The sequence below is a fragment of the Bubalus kerabau genome, chromosome X (assembly GCF_029407905.1).
Source record: "Bubalus kerabau isolate K-KA32 ecotype Philippines breed swamp buffalo chromosome X, PCC_UOA_SB_1v2, whole genome shotgun sequence".
In the NCBI taxonomy this organism is placed as follows: Eukaryota; Metazoa; Chordata; class Mammalia; order Artiodactyla; family Bovidae; genus Bubalus; species Bubalus kerabau.
The window spans coordinates 154,944,719-154,960,361 of NC_073647.1; the positions used below are offsets into that span (position 1 = coordinate 154,944,719).

Sequence of the window (15,643 nt, forward strand, 5' to 3'; positions counted from 1 at the left end):
GATATTTCTCCTGGCCGTCTTGATTCCAGCTTGTCGTTTATCCAATCCAGCATTTCACACAATGTACTCTGCATAGAAGTTAAATAAGCAGGGTGACAATATACAGCCTTGATGTACTCTTTCCCAACTTGGAACCAGTCTGTTGTTCCATGTCCAGTTCTAACTGTTGCTTCTTGACCTGCATACAGGTTTCTCAGGAAACGGGTAAGGTAGTCTGGTATTCCCATCTCTAAGAATTTTCCACAGTTTTTTATGATCCACCCAGTCAAAGGCTTTAGTATAGTCAATGAAGCAGTAGATGTTTTTCTGGAATTCCTTTGCTTTTTCTATGATCCAACGGATGTTAACAATTTGATCTTAGGTTCTTCTGCCTTTTCTAAATTCAGCTTGTATCTCTGGAAGTGTGTATGTATATATATGTATAAATGTGTGTGTGTGTGTATATATGTGTGTATATATATATATAATATTTTCTTTTCCATTATGATTTATCACAAGATTTTTAAAAAATTTTTAATTGAAGTATAGCTGATTTACAATGTTGCTTTTTAGAGTTTTTCCCCATATTGGCCATTACAGAGTATTGAGTAGTTTCCTATGCCATATAGTAGGTCCTTATTAGTTATCTGTTTTATGTAGTTTGTGTGTATCAGTCCCAGTCTTCCAATTTATCCCTTGCCCTTTTACCTGCTGGTAACCATAAGTTTGTTTTCGACATCTGTAATTCTGTTTCTGTCTTATAGATAAATTCATTTGTATCTTTAGATTCCACGTATAAGCAAGATCATATAATATTGTCTTTCTCTGTCTAACTTACTTTACAAAGTATGATAATCTCTGGGTCCACCCATGTTGCTGCAAATGGCATTATTTCATTATTTTTTATGCCTGAGTAATATTTCATTATATATATATATATATATATATATATATATATATATATATATATACCACATCTTCTTTATCCATTCCTCTGTTGATGGACGTTTATTTTAGGTTGCTTCTGTGTCTTAGCTATTGTAAACAGTGCTGCAATGAACGTTGAGGTGCATGCATCTGTTCAAATTATGGTTTTCTCCATATATATGCCCAGGGGTGGGACTGCTGGATCATATGGTAGCTCTATTTTTAGTTTAAGGAAACTTCATATTGTTCTCCATAGTGGCTGTACCAGTTATTGTAGGATATTGAATATAGTTCTCCATGCTATATAGTAGGACCTTGTTATTTATCCATTCTACACATAAAAGCTTACATCTGCTAGCTCCAACCTCCTATTCCATCCCTCTCCCAACCTCTTCCCCCTTGGCAACCACCTGTCTCTTGTGTCCATGATTCTGTTTTGGTTTCATAGATAAATTCACTTGTGTTATATTTTAGATTCCCCATATAAGTGATATCATATGATATTTGTCTTTCTCTTTCTGACTTTACTTAGTATGATACTCTCTAGTTGCATCCAAGTGGCACTATTTCATTCTTTTTTATGGCTGAGCAGTATTTCATTCAGAGAAGACAATGGCACCCCACTCCAGTACTCTTGCCTGGAAAATCCCATGGATGGAGGAGCCTGGAAGGCTGCAGTCCATGGCGTTGCTGAGGGTCGGACATGACTGAGCGACTTCACTTTCACTTTCCACTTTGATGCATTCGAGAAGGAGATGGCAATCCACTCCAGTGTTCTTGCCTGGAGAATCCCAGGGATGGGGTAGCCTGGTGGGCTGCCATCTGTGGGGTTGCACAGAGTCGGACACGACTGAAGCGACTTAGCAGTAGTATTTCATTGTTTATGTGTACCACATCTTCTTTTTCCAGTTATTTGTCAATGGGTATTTAGGTTGTTTCCATGTCTTGGCTATTGTAAATAGTGCTGCTATGAATATATGAGTGCATGTAAGTTTTTGAATTACAGTTTTGTCTGGATATATACCCAGGAGTAGGACTGCTGGATTAAATAGTTACTCTATTTTTAGTTTTCTGGGGAACATCCATACCATTCTCCATAGCAGCTGTACCAACTTACATTCCCACCCACAGTGTAGGAGTGTTTCCTTTTCTCCACATGCTCTCCAACATTTGTTATTTGTAGACTTTTTGATGATGGCCATTCTGATAGTGTGAAATGGCACCTCATTGTACTTTCGATTTGCATTTCTCTAGTAATTAGTGATGCTGAGCATCTTTTCATGGGCCTGTTGGTCATCTGTAGGTCTTCTTTGAAGGAATGTCTATTTAGGTCTCCTGTCCATTTTTGGATAGGGTTGTTTATTTTTTTGTTGAGTGGTATGAGCTGTTTGTGTATTTTGGAAATTAAGCCCTTGCCAGTTGCATCATTTGCAGATATTTTCTCCCATCCTGTAGATTGTCTTTTCATTTTGTTTATGGTTTCCTTTGCTGTGCAAAATCTTGTAATTTTGATTAGTTCCCATTTGTTTCCTTTTGTGCCCTTAAGTCTTCACCTTGCTTGCTCTGTCCTGTCATTTGGGTCTCAGGAAAAATGTCACCTCTTTAGAAATGTCTTCCCTTGACTGCACTTCCCAAATTTGTCACACATAGTCCTCCATTACATGACCCTGTTTGCTTCCTTAATTCTTCATGTCACAATTTGTATTATCTTGGTCTTCTAAAAATTTTTTTGCTTCCTGGCTTTCTGTCCCCCCACTTTAGCTATTTTGTTATGAAACAATCTACCCCAAAACTCAGTGATATAAATCATCACTTATATAATTGCTCAAAACTTACTAGGCTGCCAATCTGGTCTAAGCTCAGCTGGATCATTCTTCTGCTTGGGCCAGACTTGTTTGATCTAGGCCAGGCCTCCCATGCTTCCACTGTCAGCTTCTGGGTCAGCAAGGCCTGGCTGGTTTATAAGAGCCTTCAGTGGGAAGGAGGGCACTGGGCCTTTGTCTCCAAGTGCTCTCTTGTCCTCCAGCAGATTAGCACAGGCTTGTGCATGTGATGGTTGGAGTGTTCCAGGAGCTTGAGAGTGGGAGTTTCAAGGCTTCTCCAAGTCTCAGCCAGGCATCAACACAGTGTTAACTTCTACTGCATTCCATTGATGAAACAAGTCACAAGTCTAGCCCAGATTCAAGGGGTGCAGGAAGGGACCACCTCTTGATCAAGGGAGCTGCCAAGTATGTCGGCCTTTATTCCATGTGACCAACTGCCTCCACCCCACCACTGCCAGATTGCAATTCACTGTAACTGGGGCTGACCCTGCCCCACAGTGTTTGGAAAGTACTGCTCAAAAGCCCAGGACTGTGCTAGCTACTGGTCAGTCTCATATTCAGTCCTCCCTTTGGTTTAAGTTATTCAAGATGTGGCCATTCTGCCTTTCACATTAACCCTCTCCGGAATGCAACCACCAACTGAGAAACTGGCACTTTAGAGAAAAATTACCCAAGCCGGAATGGCAAGAGGAGAGGGGGTAATGTGAGAAATTTCAAATGAAAGAGTGAAGCCGAAAATCTGTCAAGTTCTGTAAGATAAAAATCTTCTTGAAAGGGCACCTCTGCCAAGATTGCACTTTCACAGGCAGCCTTGCCGGGAAACGAGGTCAGAGTAGCGAGTGTCCTCTCTGGCAGCCAGGCTTGGGGAGGAGGGGAGGGATTTTGATGAGAACTCAGTTGCATTCTCCAAGGCCCTGCTCGGTAGCCATATCAGAAAATGAAGAAAAGAAACCTGCTGAGTTGGCAAGCAAGGGCAGCCTCATCCCTGCTGAGGACTTGGAATTAGGCTCCATGGAGTTTCCTTTCCTCTCACCTGGAAGATTTAAAAGTAGATGCCACTGGGGACTGGCCGGTAAGTCCAGTGGTTGGGACTCCACACTTGCACTGCTGAGGGCCTGGGTTCAATCCCTGCTGTGGGAACTAAGATCCCGCAGGCTATTCAGCATGGCCAAAAAACAGCTGGCGCCACTGAAGTACACCCCAAGTTTCAGAAGTAAGTCATTGAATGAATCAGCCCATCTGCAAGTATTTAGAGCTGACCTTGTATACCTGCTGTGCTGCGCATCCTGTGGACACCAAGAAGCAGAAGGTTCTGCCTTCAGAGAACTTCCTAGGGACACCCAGGCCCCGAAGGCAATGACAGTGCCCAGCCTGCTGGCTGTATTCCTCATAGTTGGGGCCATGAAGTTGTCTTTGAGAGAGGATTTCGGGTGCATGGCTCCATGTCTATCACAACCATAATTTACTGAGTAATTCAAACATGCAGACATTCTTTCGAGTGCTTTGTGAGATCACACAGTTGAATTTTGACAACTGGCCTCTCTTGAAGGGGGTACTGTTAGTATCACCATTTTATCAGTAGAAATTGCAGTCTAAAGTTCTACCACAAAGTAGTGGCTAAGCCATGATGTCAGCCCATGTTTATCTAAATCCAAGCTGGGAACACCATCTGGGCTGCCCCCATCTCAGGTTTTCAGTGGTAAACATAAATAGTAATATTCATTCTGACCATGTGCTAGGCTTTACATGTATTATTTTACTTAATCCTCACCATATTATGTCTATGTCACAGACGGGGACACTGAGGCACAGAGAGACACAGCTCTTGCCCAAGGTCACAGGGCAGGTCAGGGTGGCCCTGGGTTTCCTCATAATTTCATGAGCTGATGGTGACCGCCCCCCACCCCGGTACCTTCTTGTTGTGGCTGCTGATCTGGTTCCATGGTAGGAGAGCTGCCATCCACCCACCCACAAGTACCTTTAAGAGCCTTCAAATGGGAATCTTCAAGAAACTTTCCCATTGACCCTGGTCCCATTCAGAGTGGGCCTGTTATGAATTCCATTCCTCTTGCTGCCCTCAATCCCCTCCCAGCTGGAGTCCTTCAAGGCTTCACTTTTGCTCCTTTCTTGTTGGAGGATGGCTCTGTGGAAAGCTCTTCCTTCCCCCTCCCGCTTCTGTCATGGTCTCCTCCTAGGCTGGCTGCAGGGCCCAAGGTGCACAGCTGATGAGGGGGAGGAGGCTTGAGAGTTCAGCCTGCCACCCGGGCCCTCTTTGGAAGTTTCTGAGTGGCTCCCATGGAGGAGTGGCCCTGGGTCCGGCTGTCTCTTGTCAGCTTTATTTCAGGTAACAAAAAAGGACTACAGAAGAAGGGGGCCAAAGATGGCCAGCCCAGCACATTTCTGGATGTAACACCCAGCTTCTACCTAGAGGACTCCTGCTGGAGAGGCTCCAGAAATGACTGCAGCAACCCTCTCATTCTATGCAGGATGGGGCCCGACACTCAGAGAGGTCATGGCTAGCGCAAGGTCGCAGAGCTCTTTAGTGTCAGAGCCAGGCCTAGCACACTGCTTCTGAAGTCATTGTTCTCACTACTCACCTTACAGCAGGGTTTCCAGCCTGCAGCCCTTTCAGGATCATCTTCACAATTTTTGCCACGTCTGTGTGCCATCGGTACTGTTGATTGCTTAAGGTTTTCTTGAAATTGCCTACTGTTTTAAACAAATAAAATGGATTGAAAAGGGAAGCTTCAAAGCTCGAGTTTGTTCCGGATTTACATTCTGCTAATCAGTATATCAAGCATGAAATCATTTGGCACGCTGCTGGCAGTGTGCCTTCCATATCTTGGAAAACAGGGTGTTAGAGGTAACTGTGAGAAGGATCTCTGAGTTCAAGCTTCTCCTCTGTTACTTACCAGCTGCCATGTCATGGGCGAATCTCTTCACCTTTCTGAGTCTGTGTTTCATTGTTTGTGAAGCGAGAGTGACTGCAATCCTGACTGAGTTGTTCTGAGAGTCAAACATAGGAATACACCCGAAAGAGCTTTACTTGCACAAATGAGCTAAACCATGAAAATTTTCATTGCCATTCTACTTATGAGATTTATTATTTTCCTGTTTACACTAGAAATAGTTCCTTAGTTGCTCATCTTCAGGGAGATGTGGCGGTCTCTAAGTGCCGGCTGTGTCCTTTTCCTGAAAGAGTGTCTTGGGCCAGCTCTCTTGCTGTCCTGCGGGGCTCTGCTCCTGCATGGCACCCACAGTAGCCCCAGGCAGGTGATAAAGGAAGTTTATTTCCACACAGCTTGGTGGAAGGACTTTTCTAGACAGAGATTAGGTCTCTGTAGTCAGAGAGAAAAATCTAGAGAAGGCTGAGGTGGTCTAGCTCTGGACAGGGAAGGGAAAATACTGACTTAGAGCTGAGCAGTCTGGTCTGAGTTGCCGGTTTTGAGTGGGAGGAAGAGCCCTGCTCAGTGCTCCCTGGTCAGTGGGGGCAGGGAATGTGGGACTTTGTCAGTTTGCAACCCTTGCTCACTGGAACCAGGGGTAAATTTCATTACAGATAAGAAAAAATAGGTAATTAGTTCTCTAGTGTCTACATTAAAAAATCTCATGGATTTAAAATTGGTGAAAGACGTGTGTGTGTGTTTGTGTGCACGTGAACACAGTTACCATTTATAGTGCTTATGTACCAGACAGTACTCTAGAGTTTTACAAATAGGACTTCATTTAATCCTCTCAACGCCCTATGAATCAGGCACTGTTAGTTGCCTCCTTTTATGGATGAGGAAACTGAGGCACAGAGACGTTAAAGTGACTTATCCAAAGGAGGCTTCCCTGGTGGCCCAGCTGGTAAAGAATCTGCCTGCAATGCAGGAGACCCTGATTCGATTCCTGGGTCAGGAAGTTCCCCTGGAGAAGGGGTAGGCTACCCACTCCAGTATTCTTCCCTGGGGAATTCCATGGGCTGAACAGTCCATGGGGTCACAAAGATTTGGACACGACTGAGCGACTTTCACTTTCATGAAGTGTAAACATATTGAACATCTGATCTGTAACATCTTTCAAGGCTTAGTTTTGAAGAGTCCTGTTGCCTGGAACCTCGCCTGGAGTCTCTCTGGAGCTCACACAAGAGAAACCTTGTCTTAACTCCATGTGCACTTCCTCTATACTTGTCTAAAGGGGCACACCACTTTCTGTATTGCATTAGAATGCTTTTTATGTGTTATCTGTGTGTGTGCGTTTATGCCTCAGTAGTCATTAGCGCTCTTCACCAAATACTTCTGACTCTCCACTTCCAGTTATGTGGTAGAATAGCATTTTGTAGCCTGCTTCTGGTGGAGTGGCATCATGTGTCTTGTTCTGGTCAATGCTTTGTGAGTGGAATGTGTGTGACACTTCTGGACTGACCAGCGAATCTTCTGTGAAAAAATTTCTGGAATTCTCCTTTGCTTTGGCATAGTCACAGGTAACATTTAAGACAGTGGCTGGTCTATCTGCCTGGGCCCCTGAGAGGCCATGGAGGGTATAGTACTCCTGTCAACCAAGAATGGATATATACTATGAGCAAGATTGTACACTTTTTTGTTGAAAGAGATAGTTGTTGTTGAGGTATCAGGGCTCTTTGTTACTACAGCAAAACCTAGCCTATTCAGACTACTATACTTTAGTGGTCCCCAGCTTCAGTTATTAGTGTGGAGTATATGAGAGAGGCAACATCTTAAGAACTGCAAAGTTTGGCTTTTGGAAGGGAAATATTTTAGCCAGCCATAGGATTGGCCTTAAAATGCATATGTAAAATGCCTCTAAATTGGAAAGGAAAAAAATAAACTTGTTTTTGTTTACAAAACATTGTCTATATAGGAAAGTCCCAGAAAATCTACCAAAAAAGCTCCTAGAGCTAATAAGTAAGTTTTGCAAGGTCACAGGATACAAGGCAAATATACAATAGTTGTTTGTATTAACAATAAACAATTGGAACTCAGAATTGAAAACCAGTGCTATTTACAACAGCAACAAAAATATAAAATGTTTAAGTGTAAGTATAACAAAGTACACATAGGATCTGAATGCTGAAAGCTATAATGCACTGAAAAAGTGAGTCAAAGGAGGTCTAAATAAATGGGAAGAGAGAGCATGTTCATGGATTGGGAAATTCGATGGGATTTAGATGTCAATCCTCCATAAACTGATCTATTGATTCAATGCAGTTCTAATAAAAATCCCAGGAAATTTTTGGGGGTAGATGTTGTTAAACTGATTCTAAAATTTACATGGAAGAGCACAAGGACTGGGTTAACCAAAGCAATTTTGAAAAAGAACAAAGTCAGTGGACTTGCTCTATAATTTCAAGACTTACTATAGAGCTGCATTAATTAAGACAGTGTGGTATTGGTGAAAGGATAGAAACATAGAACAATGGAATAAAACAGTCTATAAATTAACTAACTCAAATATAGTCAGTTGATTTTCATCCAGGTTGCAGAGGCAAGTCAATAGAGAAAAGATAGATTTTTTCAATAAATAGTACTAGAACAATTGGACATCTATATGTAAAAAGATGAACCTCAATCTAACTTCAGAACTTATACCAAAATTAACTCAAAATGGATCATATATACAATGTAAAAAATGTAAAAATAAAGCTAAGATGTTTCTAGGAAAACATAAGAGGAAAGCTTTGTGACCCAAGAAGTTCTTAGATATGACATGAAAATGTTGATCCATAAAAGAAAAAAATTGATAAATTAGACATTACCAAAATTTAAAACTTCTGCTCTTTAAAAGATACTCTTAAGAGAATGGACGGACTGGTTGGAGATCCAACCAGTCCATCCTAAAGGAAATCAGTCTTGAATATTCATTGGAAGGACTGATGCTGAAGTTGAAAGTCCAATACTTTGGTCAGCTGATGCGAAGAACTGACTCACTGGAAAAGACCCTGATGCTGGGAAAGATTGAAGGCGGGAGGAGAAGGGGATGACAGAGGATGAGATAGTTGGATGGCATCACTGACTCAATGGACATGAGTTTGAGTAAACTCCGAGAGTTGGTGATGGACAGGGAGGCCTGGTGTGCTGTAGTCCATGGGGTTGCAAAGAGTCGGACATGACTGAGCGACTGAACTGAACTGAAGAGAATGAAAAGACAAGCTATAGACTGGGAGAAAAAATTTGCAAATCGTACTTCTGACCAAGCCCTAATATCCAGAATATAGAAAGAATTCCCTAAATGCATCATTATTGCAAATCAACATCTCATTTAAAAAATGGGCAAACGAGTTGAACAGACCCATTATCAAAGAAGGTAAGGTGAAAGGGTTAGTTGGAAGCCCTCTGAAGAAGATATATGGACAGCAAATAAGCACATGGAAAAATGCTTGCCTTCATTTGTTATTAGGGAAATGCAACTTAAAACCGCAATGTGCTGCTACATACTTGTTACAGTGGCTGACATTTTTTGAAAGTGAAAATATTAAATGTTGGCAAGGATGCAGAACAAGTGGAACTCTCATTCATTGCAAGTTAGAAAGCAGTACTTGCACTCTGGAAAGCTGTTGGTGTCTTATCAAGTCAAACCTACACTTATCAGCAATCCCACTTCTAGGTGTTTGCCTAAGAATCTAAAACATGTGTTCACCCAAAAACCTATATGTGAATGTTTGTAGCAGCTTTATTTCATAATTACCCAAAACTAAGAGTAACCCATATGTCTTTCAGTTCAGTTGAGTTCAGTTCAGTTCCGTCACTCAGTCGTGTATGACTCTCTTTAGTGGGTGGTTAAACTGTGTTCCTTCTATATCTAGGACTAATATTTAGCAGTAAAACATAATAACTATTGATCCACACAACTACATGGCTGATTTTCAGAGGCCTTATGCTGAGCGAAAGGAGTCAAACCCAAAGGAGTCCATAGTGTATGATTCTATTATGTGATGCTGCTGAAAAGGTAAAACTAGGGACCATAGGGCTGGAGAAGGGATGAGCATTGTTGGTGTTGAGTGGAACAAGGGGTTGATTACAAAGGGGCACCTCAAGGGAATTTTTGGTGTGAGAGAACCATTCTGTGTACTATTAAAGTAGTGGTGGTTAAACAACCATATGCATTTGTTCAAACTTACACAACGATGTACTATGAAGAGTAAATTTTACTGCATGTCAGTTAAATAAATAAAGACAATAAATGCATACATTGCGTGGGGTTGACACACTCTGCTGATTTTTCTTAAATCACTATCTCTCATTTTGAGTATTTAAATCCTTCTGGAATCAGTGCCTGTCAGAAGTAGATCCCTCGGTGTGTGTGTGTGTATGTGTGTGTGTGTGTCTGTCCCCAACTCAAGTTTCCAAGGGAGCGGAAATCATCCATGCTCAAATAATTCCTCCATCTCCGCCTCAGTGTGAGTCACCCTTTTGTTCACGGGAGACAGGAAAAGTCTCTGGAGGCATTTTAGCATGAAGTGCTTATCCTGCCTCCAACTGCTGTGCCAATCTTTCATCTGCTCTCCCACTAATTATGCCTAATATTGTATCAATTTGGCTTCCCCAAATAATCCACTGGGTGGAGCAGTCAGCTGGCTCTGTCACACATCCCGGTGTCCACCAGATCCAAAGATGAGGTGGAGGAAGGCAGGAAAGAAGGGCAGCCTGGTCCAGTTTCCCCTGAAGTGAATGGGGGGCAACTCTCCCTTGCATTTTTTAACTTCTAAAATTTTGGCAATATTGTTTACATAGTGAAAGGTAATAAGGTGTACAAATCTTGTCTTTTGCTTAATGAATTTTTACCAAAGTATATACTCAAGCAACCACCCCCTAGATCAGGATGAAGCACCCTAGATGGCTTCTCATGCTCCTTTTCAGTCAGTTACCGTCTCCTATTCTCTCTGGAAGTAACCATATTTCTGACTTCTGTTGCCATAGTGAATTTTGAACTTCATGTAAATGGTATCACACAGTATGTAGTCTTGAGTTCAGCCTCTGTAAAGTTCATCCAGGTTGTAAATATCAGTAATTGTTTTCTGCTCTTTAGTTTTGTGCTGCTGCTGCTGCTAAGTCGCTTCAGTCATGTCCGACTCTGAGAGACCCCATAGATGGCAGCCCACCAGGCTCCTCTGTCCCTGGGATTCTCCAGGCAAGAACACTGGAGTGGGTTGCCATTTCCTTCTCCAATGCATGAAAGTGAAAAGTGAAAGTGAAGTCGCTCAGTCATGCCCGACTCTTAGCGACCCCATGGACTGCAGCCTACCAGGCTTCTCCATCCAAGGGATTTTCCAGGCAAGAGTACTGGAGAGGAGTGCCATTGCCTTCTCCACTTTAGTTTTCTATTGCACAAATATTCAATACTTATTTATTCATTGTCCCATTGCTGGACATCTGGTTATCATGAATAAGTCTGCTGTGAACATTCTCGTACATCTCTTTTGGTGGACATGAGCATTCATTTCACTTGAATTTATGCCTAGGAGTCAATTGCTAGGTTCTAAGAGATGCATATTGTAGTTTTGCTGCTAAGTTGTTTCAGTCGTGTCCGACTCTGTGCGACCCCATAGATGGCAGCCCACCAGGCTATCCCGTTCATGGGATTCTCCAGGCAAGAACACTGGAGTGGGTTGCCATTTCCTTCTCCAATGCATAAAAAGTGAAAAGTGAAAGTGAAGTCACTCAGTCATGTCCGACTCTTAGCGACCCCATAGACTGCAGCCCACCAGGCTCCTCCGTCCATGGGATTCTCCAGGCAAGAGTACTGGAGTGGGGTGCCATTGCCTTCTCCGATTGTAGTTTTAGTGAAAGCTAAAATCACTCAGTCATGTCCGACTCTTTGTGACCCCATGGACTATACAGTCCATGGAATTCTCAAGGCCAGAATACTGGAGTGGGTAGCCTTTCCCTTCTCCAGGGGATCTTCCCAACCCAGGAACTGAACCCAGGTCTCCCACATTGCAAGTGGATTCTTTACCAGCTGAGCCACAAGGGAAGCCTTTGGTAGACATTGCCAAACAGTTTTTCAAAGCAGTCGTCCTGTTTTGTGTTCCTGTCAGCAGTGTTTGAGAGCTCCTGGTTGCCTACCCCTTGCCAGCACTTGGTATTGCCATTGTTTTTAGTTTTAACCATTCTGGTGAATGTCTGGTCGTCTCTTCCTGTGTTTTTCACATCCCCCCTTTAAACGTACACATACCCCTGACTGTTGTCGCAATTTCTGATTGGAATTGTTCCCGTAATTTCAGAACTTCTGGTTGTTTTTAGGGGTATGTAGTGGGCATGGCAATTGCATGTGATGGGCTGATGGGAGAAGCACTTTACATAGGAGAGAGGATTGAGGAACTGCCCCAGTATTGAAGTCCAAAAGCCTTTTTTCCCAAAGGCTGTTCCATCAGAGAGCTGACTTATTATTGACAGGCATATTCATGCCTCCAGGAGACTTGCTTGAGTTTTGACAGGCGCAGTGTGTCCTTCCCCTGGGCAGATGGACTGCTCTGAGGCTTTTTCTGGAACTATCTGAGCTGGCGTGGCATTTCCAGTCATTTGTTTTCAGAATGACAGTGTGTCAGCTTAACTACCACTCCCCTGATACCTTTGTCAATTGGCAGAGAAAGTGGGAAAAGAGCACAATAAACAGTTGATTCTTGATCAAGATGGGGGAAACCAAATCTCACCTTCATCTTGCTATTTGGTTTGTTGATGACACTCTGAGCACAGACAGGCTGCTCTAAAACAGAAATCCACTGAGCAGGTGAGATACCAGGCATTTCACTGCCCAGTTCCCCAGGCCCATCCTGATTTATGGTGGGAAAATAATGAAGAAACCTGAGGCTGCATAAATAGCCCTAAGTGCTCTCACTCTGAGCTCATTATGGCTAGCCCCAGCCCTGATACCCAAGCTAGCCCAAGGGAAGAGCCATCAAATCAACTGGCAAATAGCACTCATGTGCTTGGCACTTATAGACCTGATTATGAATTCTGATGATGTCACTTGGCATCTTAATTGGCATCATGGAGCCTCAGTTTCTTAATATATATTATAAAGGCAGATACCAATATTTATTTCACAAGGTTTTGGGGGAGTAAAAGTTAGTTGGGACAACACATATGAAAGTACCTAACATACGTAGTTCAGTTCAGTCGCTCAGTCGTGTCTGACTCTTTGCGACCCCATGCACTATAGTACGCCAGGCTTCCCTGTCCATCACGAACTCCCAGAGCTTACCCAAACTCATGTGCATTGAGTCAGTGATGCCATCCAACCATCTCTTCCTCTGTTGTCCCCTTCTCCTCCCGCCTTTAGTCATTCCCAGCATCAGGGTCTTTTCCAGTGAGTTACAACATATGTAGTAGGTGCTCAATAAATATTACTAATCTAACAGCCCCATACTGGAAACAGTTCAGATGTCCTTCACCAGGTGAATGGTTAAACAAACCATGCTATGTCCATCCCATGGAAAACCACACAGCACTGGAGAGGAAGAAACTACTGATACACTCAGAACTTGGAGAAATCTGCAGAGGATTGTGCCAAGAGAGAAAAACCATAAAAGATTATATAATGTATGACTCCATTTATATAGCATTGTGGAAATGACAACATTTTAGAAATGGAGAACAGATTAGCAGCTGCCAGGGGTTCAGGATGGGGTTGGGAGGTGAGAGAGATGTGAGTGTGGTTATAAAAGGGTATCAGGAAGGAATTTTGTGGTCCTTTTTTTATTGAAGTATAGTTGTTTTATAATATTATCTTAGTTTCAGGTGTTCAACAAAGTGATTCAGTTATATATATATAAATACATATATATACACACACATACATATATACATATTCTTTTTCAGATTCTTCTCCATTATAGATTATTACAAGATACTGAATATAGTTCCCTGTGCTATACAGCAAATCTTTGTTGTTTATTTTATATATAGTAGTATGTATTTGTTAATTTCATGTTCCTAATTTATCCTTCCCTCCCTTCCCCTTTGGTAACTATAAGTTTATTCTCTATGAGAGTCTGTTTCTGTTTTGTAAATAAGTTCATTTGCATTATTTTTTAGAGTTCACGTATAAGTGATATTGTATAATACTTGTCTTTCTCTGTCTGACTTACTTCACTTAGTATGATCATCTCTAGGTCTATCCATGTTGCTGCAAGTGCCATTAATTCATTCTTTTTTATGACTAATATTTCATTGTATATATGTACCACATTTTCTTTATCCATTCATCTGTTGATGGACATTTAGGTTGCTTCCACATCTTGGCTATTGTAAATAGTTCTGGAATGAACATTGGGGTGCATGTTTCTTTTCGAATTAGTGTTTTAATCTCTTCTGGATATATGCCTAGGCGTGGAATTGCTGGATCATATAGTAATTCTATTTTTAGTTTTTAAGGAACCTTCATACTGTTATCCATACTGCATGTACCAGCAGTGTAGGAGGGATCTCTTTTCTCCACACCCTCTCCAGCATTCATTGCTTGTGGAGTTTTTGATTATGGGCATTCTGACTGGTGTGAGGTGGTACCTCATTGTAGTTTTGATTTGGATTTCTCTAATGATTAGTGATGTTGAGCATCATCTCTTGTATCTGTTGGCCATATGGTGTGTCTTCTTTGGAGAAATGGCTATTTAGGTCTTCTCTCCCATTTTTATTGGGTTGTTTGTTTGATATTGAGTTGTATGAGCTGTTTGTATATTGTGGTATCTTGACTGTGGTGGTGAATTCATGAACCTACAAATGTGATTAAGTTGCATAGAATTAAGCAGACACACAGAAGTACTAGTAAACTGGGGGAATCCAATTAAGATTTGTGGATTGTATCAATGTTAATGTCCTGGTTGTGATATTATACTATAGCTTTATATAGTGTTACCATTGGCAGAAACTGGATAAAGTGTTCACAGGATATCTTTGTATTATCTCTTATGACTTCATGTAAATCTATAATTATCTCCATTAAAATTTCAATTAAAATACTACTGATCTCTAAGTATTACATGCCATGGATTATAAGTATTGTTTAATATCAAGGTCAATTTAACAACTTAAGAAAAAAGAAGAAATACACTACCTCATTAAATCTATGTATAGATTGCAGGATAAGTCCTGAGGAGAAATTATTAAAATGTGTGAGAGAGGGAGAAATGATAACTTAAGGGAACATAATAGTTTCTAGCAGCTTCTCTACTCTCTCTAACTTCCATTTTCTATTTCTCTTTCTTCTTCATGGTCTCTCTTCAGAAACCCAAGGTTCTCATTGAACCTAATTCTCAAAGGAAGGAAAACCACTGGCAAAATAGTCACACTAAGGTACTGGTGACTTAATTGATCAATTTGTTTGTTGCTTCTCTCTCATCTCTGCCCACCCTCCATCCCAACTCATCTTTGCACCCTAGTATAGTGAATTGTATATTCAGTTGAGTTCAGTTCAGTCACTGAGTTGTATCTGACTCTTTGTGACCCCATGAATCACAGCACGCCAGGCCTCCCTGTCCATCACCAACTCCCAGAGCTTACTCAAACTCATGTCCATCGAGTCGGTGATGCCATCCAATGATCTCATCCTCTGTCGTCCCCTTCTCCTCCTGCTCCCTCCCAGCATCAGGGTCTTTTCCAATGAGTCAGTTGTTCACATCAGGTACCCAAAGTATTGGAGTTTCACCTTTAGCATCAGCCCTTCCAATGAACACCCAGGACTGATCTCCTTTAGAATGGACTGGTTGGATCTCCTTGCAATCCAAGGGACTCTCAAGAGTCTTCTCCAACACCACAGTTCAAAAACATCAATTCTTCAGCGCTCAGCTTTCTTCACAGTCCAACTCTCACATCCATACATGACTACTGGAAAAACCATAGCCTTGACTAGACGAACCTTTGTTGGCAAAGTAATGTCTCTGCTTTTGAATATGCTATCTAGGTTGGTCATAACTTTCC

The 15,643-nt window shown here is 41.9% G+C and overlaps 1 protein-coding gene across 8 annotated transcripts in view; it reads left to right on the forward strand.

The window, feature by feature from the left end:
* The window catches only part of NHS (NHS actin remodeling regulator), a 505,180-nt gene that overhangs the window by 14,952 nt on the left and 474,585 nt on the right, over positions 1-15,643 (forward strand). For 5 of the 8 annotated variants that reach the window (XM_055564142.1, XM_055564128.1, XM_055564139.1 and 2 more), the window contains exon 1: positions 15,004-15,019. The exons of 1 other annotated variant lie outside the window; for it this stretch is intronic. The gene's annotated coding sequence lies outside the window, so the exon portion shown is untranslated. Of the gene's footprint in view, positions 1-15,003; positions 15,020-15,643 lie in introns of those variants that run through there. 2 more of the 8 variants (XM_055564150.1, XM_055564141.1) reach the window with 1 other exon arrangement.